Raw genomic sequence first — 12,261 nt, forward strand, 5'->3', positions numbered from 1 at the left:
TCTGTTCATTGGCTGTAATGAGGTACATGCACATACCCTCTAGGCTGGCTATCACAGTCTCCATCCCCACCCACACCTCCTTGGCCAGCTCCCACTGGACTCCTACCACTGTCCTCTCAAAGCTGGTCCCTGGCTCCGCTGAGTCCTTAGCTGTGTCAGTGCTGGCAGGCATACTATTGGGGTGTTGGGTGGGGCATCTGGGACAGCTGCTACATTATTTGTTCTCCTTGAGACTGGAAGTGGTCCCTGAAGGGATACGAGGACTTCTTGGAGGGTCTCTTATGATGGTTGTCAGCTGGTCATCCAGGTCATCGGGGTACTTCAGAACAGCCAGATCAGCAGGAGAGGCATCATCCTCTGCAATGAGATGTTGTAAAATCCATTTTTCTGTGTCACTGACTTGCTATTAGAGGCTCATTGTCATCTTACTTTCCAAACATTGTTCCTGTACATCATGGTTGCAGTCTATCAGCCCTTTGCCCCACCTGAGTGTCACATGAGGGGAAGCTCAGGTGGCACAATTGACTGTGTCATATCTATTAGGTGTGATGTATATCCTTTTTGTGGCTTGACACCATCTTGTTATTGTCAACCCTCCCTATGCATTAATTTGCATGGTCGGGCCTTGCAATGGGTGTTGCAGAGGTCAAGCCACAGCACCACACATGGCAATATGGCTCTGTCCCAGTCTTACATGTTTCACACACATCTGTGCTGTACTGAAACCTTGCACCACCCCAGGGATGGTGTTGCCAAGACACTATGCTGTTGTTTTCTTTGATAGCTTCTCATGTTGATGTATGTGTATGTGTGCCACATTGCACAGCACACATGGACCTAGCAGATTTCCATTTCATCTTCTGTCTGTGCTGGAAGGTGCACCTTCCTACACAACTATGAACTCCCCCTCAATGCAACGATCCTTGCACTATGATGCCAGAGATGCTGCATAGTGGCAGTGCAGCTAAATTGACATAGGCACAGGGGGGACCCAGGGATGGCCAGCATGGGTATAATTTTTTGCTGTGTACATCATTTTGTATATGGCAGTGCCTGATGTTAAATCATTTCATGGACATAGCCAGTAAACTGGAGTTGAATTTAGGTCCTGTTTTGAGCTAGTTTGATGGTGATTCTGCAGGTACTACTGGTCCACCATTACAAGTGCAGCAGTCCTGTGACCACCTGACCGTCATTGTCTATATGACAACCCCCACGTGGTAGTGGCACATGTTGTCAATGGGGAATGCCCCATGGGCCAATGGCCTGGCACTGGTTGGTTTCCAGCAGCTTACAGACTGGCAATGCCACCTGTTTTGTGACACCAGACCAGTATTGCAATCAACACTACCCTCCCGGTATGTTCCCGCTTTTCCACCAGCCTTTGCATGGCAGTGAAGCTCCCATGCAAAGGTTGGTGGTGATGTGGTGTGGTGTGCCCCTGGATGCCTATGAACAGTGCCCTTTCCACTGCCTCATTTCAGGGCTAAGAGCAGCATGTTCTGTCACACCCAATACACCCCAAGACTGGCACTTCCTCTATTCGATCCATCAACAATGTTGGGCAAAGTGCCCCACAGAGCTTCCATGAGCAGACAGATTTCCACCCACCATCCCAATGTGTGACTCATAATGTCATCCGCAAAGGGTACACTGCACTGGAAGTCTTACCAACGCCAGACTTGCCCATGCACCACCCCCGCCCGTCAATGTGGAATTATACACCATTATGTTCATGGTCACACACCATGTGTTGTATGTGTGTGTTTATATCCCCATTGCTATGTGTCTCACATGGTTGTGTCAGAGTAGTTGTGGGCTCAGCCTGTATCTATTGTGACCTACAGTTTGCTATCTGTGGTACATATTTTCTGTAGTGGCACATTTCTGATCAACAGCAAGATGTGTGGTTCCCCACTACACCAGTTTAGTTGCTCTGGGTAGTGGCATGTATCCGGTGATACAGGACCACCCTGCTATTCCCCCAGCGCCTGCTCTGATTGTTTTTCATTGCACACAAGGGGCATCGTCACTGCATGATGGAATGGTGGCTGCCTTATGTGGATGTGTTATTAACGTGCGGGGTGGTGGTGCTACCGGCACATGTCTGGGTGCTGTTGGGACAGTTGCAATTAATTGCATGGTGTAAGATGCAGCACACATGTGTTTGGGCAATGGGGCAATGCAGTTGCAAGGTGTTTCTGCAGGGGACACCACCATGACGTAACTCCAGGAACAGTATTGACTGACTTCCTAGTCTAAAATGTCTTAATCATCTTTGTAGGATTAACTTGACAATATGCGAGGGATGTTGTGATGACACAACCAGAGGCACAGTCATTAGACATGTCATCCATCCCATGTACTACATAGGTACATAAAGGTATTTAGCCCTGGTGTTTGACATATGTCCAGGCTGTGTATGTGTTGTGGTGCATGGCACTACCAAGGCGTACATACATGTGTAGCTTACGTCAGCATGGTGCAACTTGCTTCATGTGCAATGTGTCCCTCTGCGCTCCTTTGACATGCATTGTGTGAGTCCTATGTGCCTCCCCCTTCTTGCACTTGACAATTTAGCATTAATTTCCCCCATGCAACTTACCCTCCATTTGTGGTGTTTCCTGGTAGTCTGCACTGTCCTGTCCTGCAATTCCAGTGACCAGTTACTCCGGGATAACCACTGCAACTGTCTCCTCCATCTTGTCCAGGCCCTCTTGTGGTGCTGTACTAGCATCTCCAGTTTGCAGTGATGCCTTCCTGTTCCTTGCCATTTTTTCCTTTGTCCTTTGCTTGCAATTATGCCAGCGTTTCTTGCAGTCAGTTATGGTTCTCCTCACATCTGCCACACTGTTCACCTTGTCTACTAACTGCTGCCAGATTGCCTCTCTCCTGACAATTGGCAAATTTGAGGTGATGAAGAGTTGATGCTCCATCACCTCTCTCACCAGTACTTTATGCTCATCCACACTGAAACAACACTTTCTCTTTCTATTCTACCTTCCCTGGGTCTTGTGTGTGTCCTCCTGACTGGTTCCTGGTTGATTGGGGTCACCCTGGGGTGTCTCCTGGCCTTCTGGCTCAATTTTGCCTCACCTTTGCACTGTTTTCTGCATTAGCATCTAAAGTTGATGCTTATGCGGTTAAAAATTGTGCTTTTCCATTATGCGCCATGTTTGCATGTCACAAAACAGGTTAGAGTAAATTTTGCTGCATTAACGTCATTTTGCCTTACGACAAGGCGCAATGGTTAACGTCAACATTTTTTACTCTAACCTGCTTTTAGCACTACCCAGCATCATAGTATATATATGATGCCCCAGGTGGCATTTAAAAATGGCGTTAGCCAGCGCTAAACTTTTTGACGCAAAACTGTGTTCGTGCAGTTTTGGGTACAAAAGTATACATTTTTACACTTATTCTTCTAAACTTCATATCTAGAATTATACTTTTGTACCCAGTGGTATCACCTTCTGATTGTATGTGTAAGTTCAGTATATAAGTTGCACTGCTACACTAAGCAGCGTCCCCTTAGTTCACTACTTCGACGTCTCAACCCCAAGACCTATCTACCTTTAGAATTTTTTGACCAATGTTCTGTATGTTTTTGACCTTTAGGACATGACAGATCACCAGTAATAAAGTATAGTTTGAATGGTTGTTTAATGTACATAAAATGAAATCACATCTCTTTAAGTTGCTTTTTCAATCTAGTGTACATGGAGACCTGTTTAACAATTCCAATGCATTTCGGGCCATTGCCTAGTAGAGTTTGAATGCATACACGATATACAGGGATTACGGATCATTTCCGTTTATGAAACTGCTTAATGGAGTCGTTCTCAACAGTCCGGCACCACCCACGAGGGACCGTGGCTGGCCACAGAGCTGTGAAGACCCTAGTTACAGTACCTTGGAAAACAATGAGTAAACATAGACGTTGCCCGGCGTCAGGAAGGTGAGGCATTGCTGGAGCCTTGCTGGAGCCTTGTGACATCGGTTTCTTCCTGCCACTGGGAAGGTGAGGCGACGGTTCCTTACTGCTAGGCAGGGGAAGGTGAGAGTGTCTATTTTTAGGACAGGCAAAGCCCTGTTCAGGTGCAAGTGTCAGCTCCTCCCACTACTCTAGCTCAGGAAGACCCATCAGCCTGGTGATGGGCTATCAGGAGATGCAGGGCACATCTCAGCTCCCTTTGTGTGACTGTCTAGAGTGAATGCATCCTGACCCAGATGTGTATTCAGCAGAGAGGCAGAGGCACAAAATGGTTACGCAAGAAAATGCCCTTTTTCTAAAAGTGGCATTTTCAAACTCAAAATTCAAAAACCAACTTCACCAAAAGATATATTTTGAAATTGTGAGTTCAGAGACCCCAAACTCCACATCTCTATCTGGTCCCAATGGGAAATTACACTTAAAAAATTTGTGAAGGCAATCCCCACCTTGACCTATGGGAGAGACAGGCCTTGCAATAGTAAAAAACAAACTTAGCAGTATTTACTATCAGAACATGTAAAACACACCAGTACATGTCCTGCCTTTTAAATATACTGCACCCTGCCCTTGGGGCTGCCTTGGGTCTGCCTTAGGGGTGACTTACTGATAATAAAAGGGAAGGTTTGGGCCTGGCAAGTGGGTGCACTTACCAGGTCAAAATGGCAGTTTAAAACTGCACACACAGGCATTGAAATAGCAGGCGTGAGACAGATTCACGGGACTGCTCATGTTGGTGGCACAATCAGTGCTGCAGGCCCACTAGTAGCATCTGATTTACAGGCCCTGGGTACACCTGGTGCACTTTACTAGGGACGTACTGGGAAATCAAATAGGCCAATCTTTGAGAAACCATTCACCAATACATTTTAGACAGAGCATATGCACTTTAGCACTGGTTAGCAGTGTTAAACTGCCTAGAGTACAGTAGACAACACAAATAGGTCAGAAAAAATAGGAAGAAGAAGTCAAAATGCTTGGGCATAACCCTGAAAAACAGGTCAGGCCAAACACCTTCTCCAAGTATCATATTGTGATTCTTTTCCTTATGGTCCAGGAAGAGAGCAAATACTTGAACAGGCCAAATACATCCATGTGGCAAGAATCATATTTTGAAAAACCTGAGGACAGTGAGAAAATTCCTCTCTCCAAAATACAGGCATAAGGGGTGGATCCATTTGCATCTTGATTCAATATAAGAAGGACAAAAAAAACAAAGAGTGTTCAATATCTTCATCCACGCTAATGCAGCTTTTGCAGAAAGGGGTGCCTCCATAAGTGGTGTTCCATTTGGTGGTGAAACCATTAATAGGTAATATTCCATGTCTAAATTTGATGTAAAGGGCCTGATTTAGACCCTGGCAACCGTACTGCCTATCTACAGTGGTGGTGGACCCAAAAGGACCGTCAAGTCAACAGTGTTCCACCCGTCATATTTAGTTGTATTGCGGCTGAGCCGCAGACTCCCACAATGGAGTGTACACCATCGTGCCAGCTGCATCCCGCTGGAGACATGGTAGACTCCAATACTGATGATTAGCTCACTATTGCCAACTTGAAGGCAGGATCCCGCAGAGCCTAGTTAGATAAAACAGGGCCTGATTTAGATCTTGGATGTGTCCCTGCCAAAGCATTGCAGCGGCAGACCCTAGAACAACAGACCAAGAAGACCCCAAGCCAACGGTGCACCGCCTGCCGTATTTAGATGTCACAGTCCTGCATGCAGTGTACTGGCGGCAGTTTTCTGATGGAGGGAGGAGATTGCAGCACCCAATGGACATCAAACATTGGGAGTGGCTATGAAATTGAGGTAAGTCACACACACTGTGCCTTTGCCATATGTGCCCCGCTGCATCACACACATCACAACACACCACATTCACCCTATTATTCAGTGGCCATTCAACCACAAAACAGCACAACATATACGTGCCACAAACACACATTGATGTACATCCATGACACAACAAACACCATTGGCACTGCACCTACACAAGACACACAAACACAACAACACAACTACACACAGCATGACAATGACTGTCACTCAACAACACTCACTTGAATGTTGCACTCAGTAACACAACATACACAAGATCAATGCCATTTGAAACTACCACACATACTGACACAATCACATCACCCACTCCAGCTCCCTCTACCTCACTCAGCCGATGGCATCGCACACACACACCCACACGTACTGACTCATATGCACAAGTTGGAGCAGGGTATGACAGATGCTGGTCCTCTTGCAATGTGCACACATGGACACATTTGACAGGTGTGACTGTACCGTCACTGTGGTACCAGCATTCATTTGACAATGAATACTGACACCAAAATGACAGTTGTGTATGTGTGCAATATGTGTTGTGTACAAGTGTGTCCCCATCCGTGTCTAACCCACTCTTGCCCTGAAATATGCATGTCACATAAATTTTAAAAAACAGCCAATGCTGGTTCTCTAGCTTTGTGCCCAGCTTTGTGTTCAGTTTCCTGAGGAATGGGGGGATCGTGTTTTCTCCATGACTCAGTGGCAGCAGTGACTGGGGGTGTTGTGCACTCATGCCCAGCCGGAAAAGGAAGTGGAATCGGTGGGAAAAAGCTGAATATTCATTCCTTTTCTTACCCCAATCAGCCAAGTCAGAAGTAGAGATTGGACCACCAAATTTTGCATGGCAGTAAGGCACATCCAAATCTGCACGTCAGTGATTGTGGCAGGAGTCCCGCCATCAGAACCCACTCAGTATAACACTATGGCAGTGGCTATTGGTTAGATGCTAGCAGCCCACACCTATTGTATATTGAACATTTGTGAACACCTGCAAATTCCACCATAAAACGCATTCCATTTCAGACCATGATCCTCTGCCATTGCACTGTAGCAGACCATTTTCCTAGCAGAAATTGCCACACATGAGACAGTTTTTTTCTGTGTTTCTCTACCTCTGTGTTTTTTGTTAATATTACGTTTTCTGATTATCCTTCATCCTTTTGGAAACTGTTATTTTTTTCAGAAGTAATCACAATGGCAGGGATGAGAAATCCACAACTCACAGCGGGAGAATTGTTTGTCATGGTGGATGAAATCATTAGAGTAGAGCCAAGATCGTTTGGATCACAAGTACAAAATACAACCATATCTCAGAAAAGGTAAACGTGGGCCAGAATAGTTGACAGAGTGAATGCTGTAGCAAATAACCTGAGCACACTGGAGGAGATTGGAAAGAGGTGGAATGACCTGTGGGGAAGAGTGCATTCCCTGGCCTCCAAGTCAGCTGGAGGCCCAGAGGACTGGTGGTGGTTCTCACAGCCCCCCCTTACAACTCTATACCTGGGAGGAGAAGATTTTGCAGATCCTAGATCCTGAAGGCTTGACATAAGGTGGAGTGGAGAGTGGTAGGTTGCACTTAGCAATGTCTCAACAATCACAAATGGAGTTCTGCGATTAAGTTATACTTTTAGAATGGTTCAACACCCTTATCAAAACAGATAGATCTCCACAAGATATCCTGTTACCTACCAATTACTATCATCATGGTTGTATTTCTCTTTTTAACAATGTGCAACATGTTTAGTCAGATTGTGTGTTTCTCCCAATGAATCGTCCTTTGCATTTTCTAGTCCCTTTCTTTCTATCAATATATGTTGTTGTGCTCCCAAAAACAGGTCCAAAACTCCATTAATTTGCACATGATGGTATATTTCTTGTTTGTGGTATTTTCACTGATTCACAGCATACCCATATGTGTGTACATGTGTGTTCATATCCACCATAGTTATTGAAATAGATATGTGTAACTCACTTTTCAATGACTAATGTCTATGGTGTCAACAAATGAGTATAACTACCATGATGTCCTGTTTTTGTATCTGCAAAACAATTGTGAAATGTAATGTTGTGCTACCTTCTTTTACTTCCACATGTGCATACTTCTCAAAAACATGTGCACGGGCACCATGTCATGCTATGGATGAAAATATCAGTTATTGTGTTCCTAAAGCATGTTGATACCATCTCATAGCCATACAGAATTTATGTAAATATTCACATAATTCATAGCCTGTTGAATCCAAGATCCCTTACCATGTGATGTGGCATGGTGAATAGAACTATTATCCACAGACAATTTACTTTGCATTGCTCATATAATGACCAGTGCCCGTTTTTCTATTAAGTTGAACCACAGTTCGTTTAATGTTTTTTATCCTGCTAGGCCTTGAAATGGTCTATTACTCAATTCTACTCACCACTGTGCTGGGTTGAATATCTGCTACATGCAATGTGCAATTCAGAAATAACATTTTTAACTTCTGACCATCTCTACATCATCACAATAGTTTGCATCTGTGTAAATCAGCCTACAAGTGTAAAACAATGAAAACGACACAAAGGTCCAATCATTCTAATAATCTGATTTTACTTTTATATATTGCCCCATTTGTAGCTAAAGTTACATATGAGGTACAAACCAGATTTTAATATCATATTGTATGCATTCTTCTCAGGTCCAACCCTCCGGGCCAGTGGACCACTGACTGCCACTCTAGACAAGGATCAAGCCTTCAGTGAGGACTCCATCCTGCAAGTCCGGATGATCGGAGCACCCTGGTCCATCTCATCTGTCTAGCCAGACAGTTCTAGTGAGTGGCACTTGGACCACACCTGCACCTCCCACTCCAGCTGCAACTACATCTAAGCATCAGGGCTCATCCACTAACTGTGTACCGAGGACCGGCACACCAATCTTGTGCCACCCAGTCCTGGCTGCTATTGAGACAACACCGCCTCCAGTTGTGCCATGACCCCGTGGGCACACTGCCTCTCGGGCACAAAGTAGTGGGGGTAGGGGTCATGGGAGAAATCTGTGAGCCAGTAAAGTGAGGACAATGATGTCTTTGTAAGTCAGACCACCATCGACTGACTTTTGGGAGCAGTACAAGAGTCTGAAGACTGGATGGGCCAGGTCAAAACTGAGCTCCAGAAGATCAAGGAGATGCAGAGGGAACTCATGTTGGAAATATGCAACCACAATGACAAAATGAGCTCCTTGACTGGGGTGCTATTGACATCTATCACCACATGTGCAGGGTTTTTCCCATACCATCTGCCCCTCTCTGTGGTCCTTCTACATCTGGATCAAGTACATCACTGGCAGCCCCAGAGAGAGAGAGGTCCTGGCACACGAGGAGCCTGCTCCCCCCACCCCAGTCCCTGCACCTGTGCTCCTCCCCCCTCCTCCCCAAAGGGGACTGTCATCTGGACCACTAGAACAGGACGGCAAGACTTCTACCACCACCTCCAGAGACGCAGAGCCTAATTTTCTCCAGTGTGTGTCTAGCATTCACTCTTTGGACTATTTCAGGGACAAATTTACCATTTTTGAGGACAGTAATATTTTGGAGATTGGGCTCCAAACTTTTTTGCCTCTACTACTGTACTTTCATCCACCAAATCAAAATCCCAATACATTGGTGTCATACATATGTAGGTAACAAGTCTTACACAAAATCAGGGCTGAGTTTCATAAACCATGCATAACCCCAATAGTCTGTGCCATTTAGAGGTGGACTCTCCACGGCCTTGACATCATGGAATAAATGGAATATTACATGGGATCAAATTAAATAGGTAAACTATCATTGATGCATGGCCTCAGCTGGAGCCATGCATCCTGCCCTCACAATAGGAATCATACATCAATAACACATGCAGTCTACATCATGGCAGTAACACAGTTTGAGGCTATATGACCATTACAGGACACTGTGGCAGTATCTGGTGCAATGTCACAACCACTATTCAGTAGTGTACCAAAAAAAGTTCTCTGAACTATGAGGAGTCACATCAACATCTACCTACATTAAACACTAATTGAAGATTTAGCCAATGTGAAGGAATCACAGTTGTTGTAGGACTTTCGTTATTGGAATTGGACTGCTGGATTCGGGGCAGCAGTACCACCGATTGTGGGTGACTGAGTCAATCCCACACCATCTTAGCAGCTGTCAGCCCAACCCATTCAGCTAGCTAGCAGCACCTCACCCAAACATAGAAAGGAAAGGTGGTTTGTGGCAGCCTGACGCATGACCCTCATTGACTTCTCAGGGGAAGTCGTGGGTGACAAATCTCACCCGTTTCACTCACTAGCAAAGGTCTCAAACACACATATACCAATGAAAATACAGAGGATGGTTTTCAATACATTTATTTGAAAGACTGCAATCTACCATTGCTGCAATCATTAGGGCAAGGAGACAAAGCAGGATTAGGATTGTTATGACCTGTGAAAAGAAAATAAACAACCCAGAACATTGGAATAACATAAACGGATGAGTCCTACCTAACCCTTAACACCTAACCCCTAAGCGAGAGCATAGCAGAGATAGCTCAATCTGTCCTTACTTAGTCCATGAGAGAAGTACCCATCTCCATTACCTGGAAAGGAGGGGTCTGCCCACCATCTCCTTGGCTGGTTGTAGACACAGGGCTGAGGTCAGCAGTGAAATGGCACGCAGTATGGATAGATAACCTGGCCGGAATGACCTCCCTCCTTGCCTGTACAATGTTTTTATAGGAAACATATATCTGTTCCATTAAATATGCCTGATGTGGGCACGTGCCTAAGTGTCAAACTGTTTACATACTTTTGTCGTGACAATGGTAGCTGGATTATCATGTACTGTTCTTGTCAGCCTTGGACAGAGGAACATGGTGAAATGTCATGCACAGAAATGCCAAGGCTTTTACAGAATCACAGCTGATTGGGAAAAATAAAAGCATCCCGGGCTTGAGCGATCAGGTTGGGAAGACTTCTCAGTCTTGTTTAATTTCTTGGAATGTGGCAGGGTATGATACCAAACTACAGGATGGGCTATGGGTCAAGTTTTTGATAGATTTGGACTTAATTTTATTACAGGAAACCTGGTCTGAGGGGCTTGCAGTGTGGGATGACTTCCAAAGGTTTGCAGTTCTGACTGAGCGACTACTAGGTGGATGCCCAAAAGGGGGTTTATTTACTCTGATCCAGTCTTCTAAGATAGCAAGAGCATATCAAATAAACTGTAATCACCAGGGCCTCCTTATTACCTGGGTAATTTTCCCAAATAAATTTAATGTCCTTCTGGTAAATTTTTACAACAATGTATGGGAGTCTGGATGTCAGATTGGGGTTCTCTTCTCAGGGGGGCGTTACACTGTGGTGGACCCCTTCGAGCAGGACCATAGGGCACATGTATCTGAGAGAATACATGATGCAAGGGGAAGGTCTCTTATTAAGGGACTACAGAGCTTGTGTCTGGTAAATATATGCGATTTAGAAGGGGTAGGTGATTTTCAGGTGCCAACTTTTGTTGAAGAGGGGCTGGGTTGATAATTGATTATATCTTTGTATCCTTAGCCATGAAAAACCTGGTGCTGTATGGTGAGGTGGGTGGTAGAGCAATAATTTAGTGACCATAACCCTTTTAGGACCCTTCTTAACTTCCCACCTAATATATGTAAACCGGGGTTGGCGGACCGGCTTCTTTGAGAATAAAAGGTCAGGGAAGGAGAGTTGGACGGAGACAGGCGAACATCCCGCAAATAGTGGAGAGAGTTGTGAGCCAAAACTTAAAACTTATTATAGAGACCCTCCTGGCTAAATCCCCTGTATTGAGGGATGTTATGGAAGCTGCGCATAGTGTGAATAGAGCTATTAAGGATTGTACGACTACCGTCATAAAACCCACTGCTAAGCATCAGGGGGGCTGGTTTAGTAAGCCCTGTCATGAGGTGAGGAAATCCCTGAAGAAGGCACTAAAGGCACAGCCAAGAGTCCAGGCCCTTATGAGCAGAGCGAGAGCTCAATATAAATATATCTTCAAGGAATGGAAACAGTAGCTTAAGGAGCAGGCCTGGGAAGACTTGGAACGCACTTCCCGCACCAAGGGCCCAGGCCAGTTCTGGAAGATTGCAAATAGGGGTACCTATGGGACAGAAACAATGGAAGGGTTGGGCTGTAATATCGTCCCTGAGGTATGAGTGAGCCATTTCTGTAGGATGTTTTCGGGGGGTTTAGAAGGGGAGGAATTTGATGAGATGTATGGTTACACCCCAAACTTAGCTATCAGGTTTACTCTTGATGAGGTAATGGAGGATATGCAGGGCAGTGCCAGCCACAAGGCCCCAAATGCCACCCCCTTGGATTTATATACAAGTTGCCCTCAGCTGTGGGCACCTATACTGCTGAATGTTTTAAATGCAGAAGTTAGTGCACGGATCCCTA

The sequence above is a fragment of the Pleurodeles waltl genome, chromosome 11 (genome assembly GCF_031143425.1).
Source record: "Pleurodeles waltl isolate 20211129_DDA chromosome 11, aPleWal1.hap1.20221129, whole genome shotgun sequence".
Classification (NCBI taxonomy): domain Eukaryota; kingdom Metazoa; phylum Chordata; class Amphibia; order Caudata; family Salamandridae; genus Pleurodeles; species Pleurodeles waltl.